Genomic DNA, 14907 nt, shown 5'->3' on the forward strand with positions numbered 1-14907 from the left:
TCGACGGCAACTAACAGCAACAATAAAGCCAAACCCAGTGCCGTCGAGTCGATTCCAACTCACAGCAACCCTACAGGACAGAGTGGAACTGCCCTATATGGTTTCCAAAGAGCAGCTGGTGGATGCTAACTGCTAACCTTCCGGTTACTAGCCATAGCTCTTAACCACTACGCCACTAGGGCTCTAACAACAATAAACCAAAAAAAAAAAAAACCAAACCCATTGCCGTTGAGTCAATTTCTACTCATAGTGACCCAATAGAACAGAGTAGAACTGCCCCATAGGGTTTCCAAGGAGTGGCTGGTGGATTCAAACTGCTGACCTTTTGATTAGCAGCCATAACTCATAACCACTACACCACCAGGGTTTCCCCAACAACAGTAGAAAACAGTAGTCATGTTTAATTCAGAAATCTGCCTGTGCTTTTCCCCAGACAAGGCCTACAAGTTTCAGCTTCCCTGCTGAAAGACCCTGCAGAAAGCAGGCAGGGCCCTTGCTCTTGAAGGATTATCTCTACTGCCCTTTCCTTTAGAAACACCTGATGTATAATATAGGTCACATGCCAGCTCTGCTGCCATCTGGAAGGCTGGAAGCCTCTAGTTTTGGTCTCAATCCTATTGCTTGACTGACTGAACTTGGCAAGCTGCTTAACCTCTAAATGTCATAATAGTTTGTTGTTTTTTTATTGCTTTTTTTTTTTCACCAGGAATAATACATGTCTCTTCCTAATCCCCTGAAGTTCTAGATAAACTCAATTTGAACATTTTGGAGGGAATAGTAAAAAGCATGTGCACCTCTTGGAATCAATTAATTCATCTCAAAAATATATTTTTTAATTTCCTTTTGAAATGGAAAAAAGAATCTTTCCTATGAGAAATGGTTTTCTATGCTATCGGCTTGGAATGAACACAGCACAACTGTGTAAAGTATTTAAATATTTAAGAGTTTCAAATTAAAGACGTCATAACAAATAGCAACTTTTCAAAATTATACGTATCCACTGCTCTGGTAGCTATCTTAAAAAAAAAAAATAAGAAAAAATAAAATCCCAGCAAGACTTCTGAGGTCCTGACCAACAGATTTGAACACTATCTCTCTATATTTCAAACTACACCAAAATCATAGGACGCAACATTCCATCAATGCAATAGAGAGAGGTGACTATCGCATTTCAGCTCAGATGTGTTTTTCTGTCTATTTGTTCCTGGTGAAGGCAGATTCATTTCTGAAATTCTCTCCTTTACTTCTCAGAACACGGCAGTCGTGTTCCTAAAATTATACAATTAATCTACTTTTCGCTGAGACCAAACGGAAGCTGCTCTTGATGATGAGAAAAAGAGGTGGAGGGAAGCCTGACAGATAGGATCGTTCAGATGAAAGAAAGCTAAGTGGGTTTAAAATTGCAACCTGTCATTGCCTTCTACAAGTCATACTGGAAGAACTGAAAAGTAGAATAGCATTTTATCCAAAGTATAAAACCTAAGGAGGAAAAAGGACTCCCGGTTTAAAAAAAAAGTGTTCTGTTAACTGCCATGGTTACTTGGTAGCTTCTATGGCTCAATATGAAAAGGTATTATGTAACAAAAGTACCTGCGGGCGCCTGCGTGCTTCCTGACAGCTCTTTTCTCTACCAGGTATTAAAGGTCAAGAATAGCATATCACTGGGGGTGTCTGATGTTCTCAGTTAGATGACTGATACCTTGTATTTGTCTAGCATTCTTTTCTAAGCACATTATCAGTCATTAGCTGGCATATCTTCAAATAGCATCATAGATCCAGGACTTTTTCTCCTGTCACAGTTGAAGAAACTGAAGGAGGACAATCTGTTCTCAGTGTCCCCAAACCCCTTTCTACTGTTTGCCCTCTCACCATCATTCCCTCATACATACCTGTACAGGCACATGGCTGTCCACTGGCTAAGAGCCCAGTAATATAGTATATTGCACATTAAGTCATAGCACATTATTAGGGTCTTAATGCATTACTTTATTTGCTTTTTAAAAAAGAAAGGCTTAACATAAATAATTTAAGCTCCAATAATAGAGCACTAGGAACTGTGGTATTTGTGTGAAAATAATACTGTCAACCCATTGAGTCGATTTCAGCTCATAGCAACCATATCAGACAGACTAGAACTACCCTATAGGGTTTCCAAGGAGCAGCTGGTAGATTCGAACTGCCCACCTTTTGGTTAGCAGCTGAGGTCTTAACCACTGCGCCATCAGGGCCCGGAAAATAATACTAGTACCCCCCAAATTACACTCTGTAAATGTCCACCTTTATTCTTATAAATATGGGTGACCTCATTGCTTTAAAAGAGCCGCGGTGGGATAGTGGTTAAGTGCTGGCTGCTAACCGAAAGGTCTGCGATTGGAACCCACCAGCCGCTCCATGGGAGAAAGATGTGGCAGTGTGCTTCCCTAAGTGTTACAGCCTTCGAAACCCTTTGGGGCAGCTCTACTCTGTCTTTACAGGGTTGCTGAGTTGGAATCCCATCGACTCGACGACAGCGGGTTTGGTTTTGTTTTGGTGGTATTACTGCCTTAAGCCAAGACATGAGTCGACAATAAAACCAGAAATTAAATTTACACCTCCCAACTCCTTATTCTGGATTCTTGCCATCAGACTAATACATGCAGCCTCCTAGATGATAATTAGCAATGGTAAAAGCAGATGGAATTATTATGTCTGTATGGCAGAGGAAATGCTAACATCTTCAGTAGGTCCAAAGTAGAGTTGTACCTATAATAAATAGCTGGTACTCCAGACTGTTGGCTACATATTTTGACCCACCTTTTGGAGTCTGGAGGCCTGGTGGCACAGAGCTTAAGCACTGGGCTGCTAACCAAAAGGTTGGCAGTTCAAATCCACCAGCCACTCCTTGGAAACCCCATGGGGCAGTTCTGCTCTGTCCTATAGGGTCGCTCGCTATGAGTCAGAATCAACTTGATGGTAAAAGGATTTGGTTTTTTGGTTTTTGAAGTTAGAATTAAAAAAGGACATTCACATCTAATTACCAGGAATCTTGTAAACTTATTCTATAGTCCAAGCTATTTAAAAACTGGAGCAAAAATGAAGGTCTTGACAATAACTTAAACTTGACCATCTCTCATGTGTTGAGTGTTAAAGCAGTAGCAGAAGCTTAGACCCAGGAGAGCTGAACAGGAGGCGTGAAGGGAGGGGAGAGTTACCATTCATCCCTGAGGCAGATGGCCACAGAAATTCAGTCATCGTGGTTTCAAAGGGAGAACAATAAAATGAATTTGGGAACCTAAAACTTAGGAGAAATCAAGCAGATCTACAAAGCAACATACTATGTCAGGATGCTGCGGGGTTCCAGGTCATCTCTTCAGTGTCGAAATGCTGTTTAGGATAGAGTATAATTTCAACAAAAACTGAATCAAGGAATTGGACAGCTTAGGGAATTCTGCAGCAGGCACCCAGACTTTTATTTTTAGATCGCTGGTTTGCAGGGAGCTGCAATCTTTATTTACTGCTAGTGATTAACTTACCAAGTAGCCAGCCATAAAGTGGGGGTGGGGGGTGAGGTGTAGGGAGGTGAGGGGATGGTATGTTGGGTCATAAAAGCCTTTCTTGTCAGCAGATAGAAACAGAGATCTGGGTGAACCCAAAGTCAAAAAAAAAAAAAAAACTACATACCAACATTAGATGGTGGTTAAGGCTTTAACTGTTAAGCTCTTCCATCCGTCTCTGAAGATTCCAGATAAAAATTAACATCATAACAGGGAAAAGGAAGACTGGCTGCTCTTTAAAACTGTGGGTGTTAAGGGGGTGGCAATGTGCTGAGAAAACACTGAGTTCCATCGCTATAAGGCACCCGATCGTTTTAGTCTCTTTGGTTATCATTTTCCAAGAATAATTTGTCTTAGAACACTGCTTGGGGGTGTGTTGATGGTAGACGCTTCTGGCATCAAGTGCTTTTCTACTGGCACCATGGTGACATGAAAATAAAAAACCAAATCTGTTGCCATCAAGCCGATTTCGACTCATAGCCACCCTACGGACAGAGTAGAACTGCCCCATAGGGTTTCCAAGGAGCAGCTGGTGGATTTGAACTGCTGACCTCTTGGTTAGCAGCCATAGCTTTTAACCACTGTGCCACCAGGGCTCCATGGTGACGTGGTTTGGGGTTTATTATTATGACAACCTCTCCAAACTCTTTGCTTTAATTTATGAGAGTTGGAGTGTTTCTTTAATAGTTAATCATTCCTCCATTCAGTTGTTCTTCCCTTCTTTCATTCCACAAATACATATACATATGGGCGAGCAGTTTATGTATCCGATTCCACCGACAAAAAGAAAAGACAAGGATGAGAAATTCCCTGTCCCCAAGAAGCTCATGGACACAGGGAAAAGTATTCATACCTTATCACAACACAATGAAATGGATTATAATTTTGTACAAATGCAATGGACCTCTCTCTATATGTGTGCATAGTTAGATGTATTTTAAAAATCATCAGAGGATGGATATACATATCATGCTTTACTATCGAACGTGAATCCTGTAGTTAGCATAATTAAACTAACCCTCAAGTTCCATCTCCAACACTTACCTGTCCTGTGACCTTGGGATTTTGGTGGAATTAAACCTAAGTCACTTAACTCATCTAAGCTCCAATTTCCTCGTAATAGCTAACACTTATTGATGGTTTAGTATGAGCCAAACACCATTATGGGTTTTACTTGTATTAATTTACGTAGCCCTCACAACAGACCTTGAGGAAGATGCTATTATTATCTTCATTTTACAGACTGGCTAATAATTAACCAGAGGTCTGTGGCACAGATTAGTTAAATAATTAACCAAGGGTCATACATCTTGACAGGCTTTGAACAGTGGCTGCAGCATCTATGCTCTTAACCGGTACTCTACACGGCCTCTTCAAACAGAGCGCTAACAGTGAGGTTAAAATTAGATCATAGATGGGAAAGGGGTTTGAAAAGTTTAAGCACACAAAAGGGAAAAGTATTACTTCTAAAGGCTTTTGAATCCAAAGCTGGATTGGAGGAAACCACCTACCATCCACAGCGACCATCTCTTGTGTTTGCCGAGGAGTCATTACCCCTTCTTTGAATAAGAAAAATCCACACCAGACCCACTACCATCGAGTAAGTTCCAACTTATAACAGCCCTGTAGGACAGAGTAGAACTGCCTCATAGGGTTTCCAAGGTTGTAAATCTTTATGGAAGCAGACAGCCACCTCTTTCTCCTGCAGAGTAGCCGGTGGGTTTGAACCACTCACTTTTCGGTTAGCAGCCGAGCGGTTAACTGCTGCCTGACAAGGGCTCCTCTTTGGGTAAGAGTACTTTGATTTTCCTTGGAGAATCATCTGTCCCCTACTCTCAGTCTCTGTGGGCTGAGTGGGGCTGGCCCAACACCTATCTTCAAGGATGCGAATATTGAAAACTGGTTGTACATCTGTTCTGGACCAAGAGTAAGTTTAAACCCATTGCCTTGGAGGAGTCAATTCGAACTCACAGTGACCCTATGGGACAGAATAGAACTGCCCCATAGAGTTTCCAAGGAGCAGCTGGTGGATTTGAACTGCCGACCTTTTGGTTAGCAGCCATAGCTCTTAACCACTACACCGCCAGGGCTCCAGAGTAAGGTTAGTGAAGAATTAAAGTCAAAGCCCTACACACCCTCCAAACTTTAAAGTCCTGGGAATGCCTAGCCATGGAAAACACTACATTAAAAAAAACATTATAAACCATAAATCCGAAGCCCTTGCTTCTCCTCCTAAACTCTGCCATGAAACAGCTGCTTGGCCTGTCTATAATCTATAGCGGCCCTCAAGTTTCTGTTTCACTAATGGCCAGCTACAAACATAATTATAATTTATAGATCTGCCTAAGGTCCTTTGGAGCCCTGATGGTGCCATGATTATAATCGTTCGGCTGCTAACCAAAAGGTCGGCAGTTCAAATCCATCAGCCACCCCTTGGGAACCCTATGGGGCAGTTCTATTCTGTCCTATAGGATTGCTATGCATCGAAATTGACTCGATGGCAATGGGTTTTTTTGAGGTCCTTTACCCATAGGTTGTGTCCAAAAACAGGGATCACATGGACACATTGACTTTTAGGCAAGGAGTTTCCCTTCCTATTGCCTATACCTTTCTTTGGGCATAGCAGAGAGAAAAGAGGAGGATCCCCAGCTACAAAACACACCCCACAATCTCACCAATCTCATCCCCTTTTGAAGCTAAGAGAGACAGCACTTCCATCACCTGGTCCAGTGAATGAAACCGTTTTGCAAATGGTCATGGAATTACAGAGGCCAACTCCCTCAGCCACCTCAGGAGAAGACTTGCATGCCAATTCTTTTTTGAAGCTCAGTAGGTGCAGTTAGGGCTCTCGGCATTGTCTGGATAGCACAAGACATTATTCTGTCAGGCACCTTAGCTAACATCGACGTGCACATTCACACATCAGAAGGAATTGACGGCCAGTTCAGGCCTGCAGACAGAATTCTATCTACTGCTTCAAGATCTAAAAGAAGCATCATTAAAAGAGAGCTTTGGGCCAAGACAAGCCAAAGTGAAGAGGGGTTTACTTTCAGCTATTGCTTTGTATTTCTCTGATTCAATTACTACTTCCTTCCCCTACTTGGAAGCCCTGGTGGCATAGCGGTTAAGTGCTACAGCTGCTAAACAAAAGGTCGGCAGTTCAAATCCACCTAGCGCACCTTGGAAACTGAACCAGTTCAAATCCACCTAGTGCACCTTGGAAACTGAACGGGGCAGCTCTACAAGTCGATGGCAATGGGTCTTCCCTACTTGCTCTCGCTGCCCCCTTTTTCTCATTTCTCTTCCTTTTCTCGATGCACTTCAACTTAAATAACAGATTGCTCAACCTCCATGGAAAGAGCACAGTTTAAGGACGACAGCAAAGGGAAGCATGTGGCACCAAATCGAAAGACACTATAGACTCTGGTAGCTGGTACTCTACAAGGTGTCCCTGATCCTCAGTGGTCTTCACTAGCTTGGGCATAAAGAGCCTACTGACACCCATGTAGCTCAGAATCCAGTGATTCTGGGAAGACTGTGTACAGATTTGTTCTTTTTTAAAAAAATAATTTTATTGCAGTAAAATATAGATAGCCACAAAACATTTATACCATTTTAAGTGCACAATTCGGCGACATTACATTACTAAGTTGTGCAGCTGTCATCACTCTCCATTTCCAAGGTTTTCATCACCCCAAAGAGAAACTCAGTGCCCCCCAAGCTGTGACTCCCACCCTCCTCCCCTCTGCCCCATCACGGTTCCGATTCCCCGGTACTCTACTGTATTTCAGTTAACCGGCTGAAGCAACACTTTTATTACTGCATTTACTAGAATTTCAAGACACACGGCCTCAAAAATCTCAGACACATTTTCTCATTCATTTATTTATTTGTTTTACAGCTGCTAATTCATATATTGGAAACACTGGTGGTGTAGTGGTTAAGAGCTACGGCTGCTAACCAAAAGGTCAGCATTTCGAATGCACCAGCTGCTCCTTGGAAACTCTATGGGGGCAGTTCTACTCTGTCCTATAGGGTCGCTATGAATTAGAAACCTACTTGACGGCAATGGGTTTGGCTTTTTTTTTTTTTTTAATTCATATATTAAATTTTATTGAGTATTTTTTTTCTTATTTTTTCCCTGCATTAAGGTAAATTTTCTGGAAATAATTCCTTAACCAATGATCTAGCTTTGCTTGGGCGAGGCTTCCCTCCGTCCCAGCCCACAGGACATCTGCAGGCAGCCTTCACGTTCCTGGCACTTTCAGCTCCGCTTCTTCTCAAGCTGTCACCACCTGGCCATCAGCCAAGCACGTCTGAGAACCCAGGCACGTGAATGCCATTTTTTTCTCTCTGGAAGGCTGTGCATTTAGCATTTTTCAAGGATTCTAGCCCAGTGACTCAAGGGAGTCTGAAGCTGGTTTTTTCCCCCTCAGTACCCTCATTCCCCTAGTCTTTAAAATACTACTTCACATTCATCAATACAAACAACAACACTTCCTTTTAATTAGAGAAAGTATTTTCAATTTGTCGTATCACCAGATTGAAGGTGAAATATATTTTTCCATGTGAGTTGCCAGGTCACATCATGGAAGTAGGAATAAATTCTGCCAAGAAATGTGACATACGTACTGCTAAAGCAGTTGATTTCCACTGTTCATCTGTTAATAGACATTTTGGTTGTTTCCACCTTTGGGCTATCATGGAAAGTGCTGCAATGAACATTGGTGTACACATTTTGAGTTCACATTTAATTTATCAAGACAACGAGAGTCTCTTACCCATAAATAACTTTTTAAAACCCTCTTACCTCCCTGATGGAAACCCTGGTGGAGTAGTGGTTAAGTGCTACGGCTGCTAACCAAAGGGTTGACAGTTCGAATCCTCCAGGCGCTCCTTGGAAACTCTATGGGGCAGTTCTACTCTGTCCTGTAGGGTCACTAAGAGTCGGAATTGACACGACGGCACTGGGTTTGGTTTGGTTTTTGGTTACCTCCCTGATAAATTCCTCCCCCCCAAAAAAAAAAAACTTTTTTCTTTAATTACAGATGATTTATCCTCTACACAGTGGTTCTTAACCTTCTGGGGAGAAGGTGACCGTCAATATGTGCAGAATCAGAATCACAATGCGGGGGGGTTTCAGTCTTTACATCACCTCTCCATTCTGGAGTTCTCAAACTTTAATGTGACGGATTTTTTAAAAGCAGATTGCTGGGCCCCACCACCAGACCTTCTGATTCGGTAGGTCTGGTCTGGGGCCTGAGAATCTGCATTTGTAACAAGTACCCAGGTGATCCTGACGCTGCTTGTCTGGGTACCCACCATCAGACCGTTACAGAGAAGGTTGCATTTTGTGAAATCTCCCCGGACCGTTGCGATGCACCCACGTATCAACAACTAACCAAGTCTTTTCTCCACCAGCTCATCAGATCCTTTTCAGCATTTGGTGTTTGTGCTCTTCACATGCAGGGAAATTTGAAGTTATGCCTTTTTTTTCTTTATGCACCAGATTCTGCCAATGCCACATATGGATCAGCCTTGTCCTTTTACATACTGCTGGTGATATCTCAGTCTCTCTAATTATAAAGGAGGAAGAGTAAAGTTATTCCTTTATTTATGTCTATCAGGACTTATAAGGATAAACTAACAATAGCACTAACACTTTCGTAGAAGTTAACATGTACCAAACAACGCTGTAAGAGCTTCATATATGTTAACTCATCCAGGTCTTCACACCAACCCGATGAAGTAGGTGCTGTTAGCATCCCCATTCTATAGAAGTAGAAACTGAGGCCCACTGAGGTTAAGAAACTTGACTGAGGTCACGCAGCTGGTGTGTGTAGAGCCTAGGCAGTCTGGCTTCAAATCCACATATATAACCTCTGTCTATCCTCCTGAAGTCTGGAAAAGTTAAAACTCCTACTGCACACAGTAATGATTTTTTAAACTTAAAAGCCTTTCTGAATTTCCACAGTATTTTACACAATTATAATACATGCATGTCACCAGGAGTTGGAATCGCCTCTATAGCAACAGGTTTGTACTAAATTTAAACATTATTACTATGAAGCAAGACCACCTAATCAGTTGCCTTCGAGGTGATTCCGACTCATGGTGACCCCATGTGTGTCAGGGTAGAACTGTGCTCCACAGGGTCTGCAGTAGTAGATTGCCAGGTCTTTCTTCTCAGGCACCTCTTGGGTGGCCTCGAATCTCCAACCTTTCAGTTAACAGCCAAGCACATTAAAGATCTGCACTACCAAGGGGCTCCATTCAGCAAAAAGGAGCTCTCAGATAGTCCTCAATTTGCACCTCTAACTGACCTTCCCTATCACTGATGAAAATCAAACTCAAAAACCAAACCCACTGTTGCTGAGTCGATTCCAACCCCCAGCAACCCTATAGGACAGAGTAGAACTGCCCCACGGGGTTTCCCCAAGAAGCGACTGGTGGATTCGAACTGCTGACCTTTTGTTTAGCAGCCTGAGCTCTTAACCACTGAGCCACCAGGGCTCCAGTGAAAATCAAGAGGGCTTTATTTCAAAGTTTATCATATGATAGAAGACTTCCAGATAGCCTTTACATTAATTTTGGAAAAGCAAAAAGAAACAAAAAAATCCCAATACTTCTCAAAGGAAGTCATCAAAACTTGATGACAGAGGGCCGATCAGATGATGGGTTAGACTCTCCTGTGAAACTGTTCAGATGCGACTCAAGACAGAATCAGGTCCTCTTCTCCCTTTTTTTCTGTTTAAAAAGCTCTTAGGGAGGAAGGTTAGGAAGAACATATTTACTCTTTGGGAGTAAAACAGTACTCAAGAGGTCCAAGAATATTCCTTCAGGACATCTAAGAATAAAAAAAAAGGGTTATATCAATCACTGTATAAGGAAAATGTCCATAAAAGGGTTATATCAATCACTGTACAGGGAAAATGTCCATAAAAGGGTTATATCAATCACTGTATAGGGAAAATGTCCATAAAAGGGTTATATCAATCACTGTATAGGGAAAATGTCCATAAAAGGGTTATATCAATCACTGTATAGGGAAAATGTCCATAATCTCGTCTAAGGTGAGTCCAAACTCAGAAGCTAAACGGGTTGAAGACCAATGACATTTAATTTCACCCACGTTCTGATAAACTCATCCCTTCTCCCTTGGTTCAGTGTGGGGGCCTGAAATCCCCCCCCCAGGTGTCCGTTTTGATAATTCAACCTACATGGCCTTGTAGTAGCTGAGGCCACTTGATACTAAATCTTTACAACATTTTGACAAAGTTCCCTTGGTTGGGTTGTACCAAACTGTGCTACTTTGAAGTGCCAGTGTCTTACATTTCAGCTTAATTTTGGTCTCCATAGTATTGATCTAACATATTGTAATATGTTAGATCTAACTTATTGATCTAACCTATTTTTTTTTTATTATAATATCTCTTTTTAAAGATATCCTTTTAAAATCTGTGAGCAAGGGAGCATGTGGCTGTTGTTTTCAATATTTAGCATTTCTCTTTAATCAAATTATAATATTTTAGGGCTTAAAAATTAGACACAGTTTCAATTAATAAAATCATAAACAGTTGCAACTACAAAGTATTATTTTAATGTGTCAAACAAAAGTTAAGAACCCAGATTCTAGACCTGCCTTGACCAGCAACTGGCCACGTTGTTGTGTGCTGTTGAGTTGATTGTGACTCATAGCGACCCTGCAGGACAAAGTAGAACTGCCCCACATGGTTTCTTAGGCTGTAAACTTTATGGGAGCAGATTGCCAGGTCTTTTCTCCCATGGAGCGGCTGGTGGGTTTGAACCGCCAACCTTTCGGCCAGCAACCCATTGCTCAAGCATTGCACAACTTGGCCGTGACCTTAAGCAAATAACAACCACTCAGACTCTTAATGTCCACATCAGAAAAAGAGAGAGGGTAAGCAAATGTATAGAATATTAGAGACAGAATTGTGATAAAAGCCTAGTGGTTCCCAACAAGGGTTTCTAGGCTGGCCAAATTCATGAGGCTTTTCAATGGATGATGACAATGAGCTAGTTTCCTGACAAGGTTCTGCAAGTGACCCCATCCAGGGCATCAGGTTACAAAGTGTCAGTGAGAGAAAGTGATTAATTATGGAAAATACATAAACTGGCCACTTAGAAAAAGATTGTCCCCATTCTATTCCCTAGTTAACACTAGATCTAGCCAGGCCTTTGCCTTTAACACCTTGGCTCTCCTCGCACTCACTTGATGGAGGTCACGGTGTTATCTTTCAAGCCGGTAATGAATGTTATCTTTCAAGCCGGTAATGAAAATACAGTGTAAAAATCAAGTGCAAAGCAAAAACAAAAACCCTGCAAGAGAACAATGGGACTACCAAGGAGAATGATTTGAATATTAAAGGATTTATGGATATCTTTGGGCCTTGATTATTTGGCCCTCTTCTCCCCACCCCCCCCATAAAAATAAATAAAAATGACCTTCCTGCAAACTTGCAGAGAAAGTTCTTGTCGTTCTATGATACCTTTAGGTACAGATATACCCTTAGCTTCAAGTATAACCGAAATAAACTTATTTTCATAATACTAAATTTCAACTTTCAAGGTTAAGTGACCTTTGTTTTACAGGGTTGCACTTTAAATGGTCCTTTTCTGGAACTAATTTTTCTCATATAATCAGCACGGCTTATATCTGTATTTATTTTTTCTTCTGAATTTCATTGTTGTTGAGAACATACACAGCAAAAGGTACACCGATTCAAAACAGTTTCTACTTGTACAGCTTTAGTGACATTGGTTACCTTTTTTGAGCTGTGCAAGCATTCACTGCTTATATTTTAAAAGGCCCTGTGGAAATAATAAATTTAATTGCGGTAAGCTTGTAAGGGAAACCCTGGTGCCCTAGTGGCTAAGCCCTACAGCTGGTAGCCAAAAGGTCGGAAGTTCAATCCACCAGGCGCTCCTTGGAAACTCTATGGGGCAGTTCTACTCTGTCCTACAGGGACACTATGAGTCAGAATCGACTCGGCGGCAACGGGTTTGGTTTTGTTTTTGGTTTAAACTTGTAAGGTGGAGGGTCAGGGAAAAAGATCAAGACCTTTCAACAACTGGCTCAAGGCTTACAATGATTATGAGGTTGGCTCAGAACAGGGCAGCATTTAGCTCTGTTGTACATGGGAACCGACTCCCCAGCACCTAACAACAGCGAAACTTGTACAAGTTAACTAAAACATCAAAATGTTTTGACCTTGGCCAGCAGTGTATCCACCCAGCATGGTAATCGTGGTTATTTTGCACTGATCAAAAGCAATGATTAATGTTTCATTAATAAAACTCGTGAGCGCTCAGGGGACACTGCGCTAAGGGTAAGGGAAAAATTTAGGAAGGGCAAGTGGTGATGACCTGAGACGACGAACATAAAGTCACTGAACTGTACCTAAGATTGGACAAACGGCGAATGTTGTACTTGCACACTTACCACAATCAACGGCACCTAACAACAAAGAAAAGGCTGAACTTGTCCAGGTGTACTGCAGGAAAAAGTAACAAACGCATACATCGGAGGAATCGGACAAAGACTGAAAAGCCTAAATAATCAATGAAAGCAAATACTTATTTTTTGGTAACTGCTGTTGCGAGGTGTCATCCGGGCTGCGCCAATACTGAGCTCATCGGTGATTAAACATGGAACACTTCACTTAGAAAATACACAAAACAACACCCCATGTCTGCCCGCAATATACCATTCAGACTCCCTCTCCAGAAAGGAAAAAAAAAAAAAACTGATAAACAACAAGCTACTACAAAATAACCAAAATTAAAAATTTATTTCATACTAAAAACAGTAGAAGCTTCCCGCGATTAATACTGCAGGCTCTTAAAAAACCTTCGTAAAATCAGCAGACCACCACAATTTTTGAGATAATATTATTAACCTTGATTCTCGCCGCTTCTGCTGGGTCTATGGAAGCCGCTCACATTGCACCGATGGTGATAAAGTTCCCATTTTTCAATTGCACAGTGAAAGTACTAGGTAAATAGGTTTTACAAAACATTATTTACAAATGTAACCATTCGACAGCTCATTTTTAACATTTCAAGCAAAAATGTAAAGTGTTTAAAGAGACTTTTTGACAGCCATGCTTAATTAACATAACCCTGAAGGGCAGCCAGTCTCAACCCGCATCTTTAAAGGCGTTGGCGGGCGGTTCTGGGAAAACGGGAAAATAGAACTACTTCCACTTTATCCCATAGGTGTTGTTAGGTGCCATTCAGTGGGTTCCGACTCATAGCGACCCAGTGTACAACACAACGGAACACTGCCTGGGCCCTGCGCCATCCTCATGGTTGTTGCCATGCTTGAGCCCACTGCTGCAACCACTGTGTCAGTCCATCTCCTTGAGGGTCTTCCGCTTTTTCGCTGACCTTCTACCTACCAGACATAATGAGCTTCTCCAGGGACTGGTCCCTCCTAATAACATGTCCAGAGTACCTGAGATGAAGTCTCACTGTTACTTCCAAGGAGCATTCTGTTTCTACTTCTAAGACAGATTTGTTTGTTCTTCTGGCAGTCCCTGGTGTATTCAACATTCTTTGCCAACACCACAATTCAGAGGTGTCAACTCCTTAGTCTTCCTTATTCACTGTCCAGCTTTCATACATATATGAGGTGACTGAAAACACCATGGCTTGGATTAGGTGCACCTTAGTCCTCAAGGAGACGTCTTCGCTCTTTAACTGCAGAGAGATCTTTTCAACACTCTCCCATTTGTACCTTTTGATTTTGTACCATATGCTCACACTACCTGTTCACACATTTTGATTTTTAAAATAAAGCCAGTCGTTTGGTTAAAAAAAAAAAAAAAATCTGAGAAAGGAATTAGTAGCTATTGTATGGAGCCCTGGTGGTGCAGTGGTTAAGAGCTCGGCTGCTAACCAAAATGTCAGCAGTTCAGATCCACCAGCTGCTCCTTGGAACCCTGTGGAGCAGTTGTACTCTGTCCTATAAGGTCGCTATGAGTCGGAATTGACTTCACAGCAGACGGTTTTTAGATGCAGTTTGGTTAGCAAAATTTGCAAAAGGTAGGGCCGGCAGTAGGAGTCCCTGGATGACGCAAACCATTAAGCTCTTGACTACGAGCCGAAAGGTTAGTGGTTCAGACCTATCCAGAGGTGCTTCAAGAAGTCCTGGAGACCTTCTTCCGAAAGGTCCCAGCCTTGAAAACCCTGTGGAACAAGGTCTGCTCTGCACACATAGGGTTGCTGTTGAGTCGCAATCAACTGGAGGGCAACTAACTACACATACGCCAACGCTTACATTTTACAGAGGTGGAAAATAAGGCCAAATGAGGTTGCAACTTGCCAAATCCCCTCCCAACTCTGAGTTTTA

The sequence above is a fragment of the Loxodonta africana genome, chromosome 23, assembly GCF_030014295.1.
Source record: "Loxodonta africana isolate mLoxAfr1 chromosome 23, mLoxAfr1.hap2, whole genome shotgun sequence".
NCBI classification, from domain to species: Eukaryota; Metazoa; Chordata; class Mammalia; order Proboscidea; family Elephantidae; genus Loxodonta; species Loxodonta africana.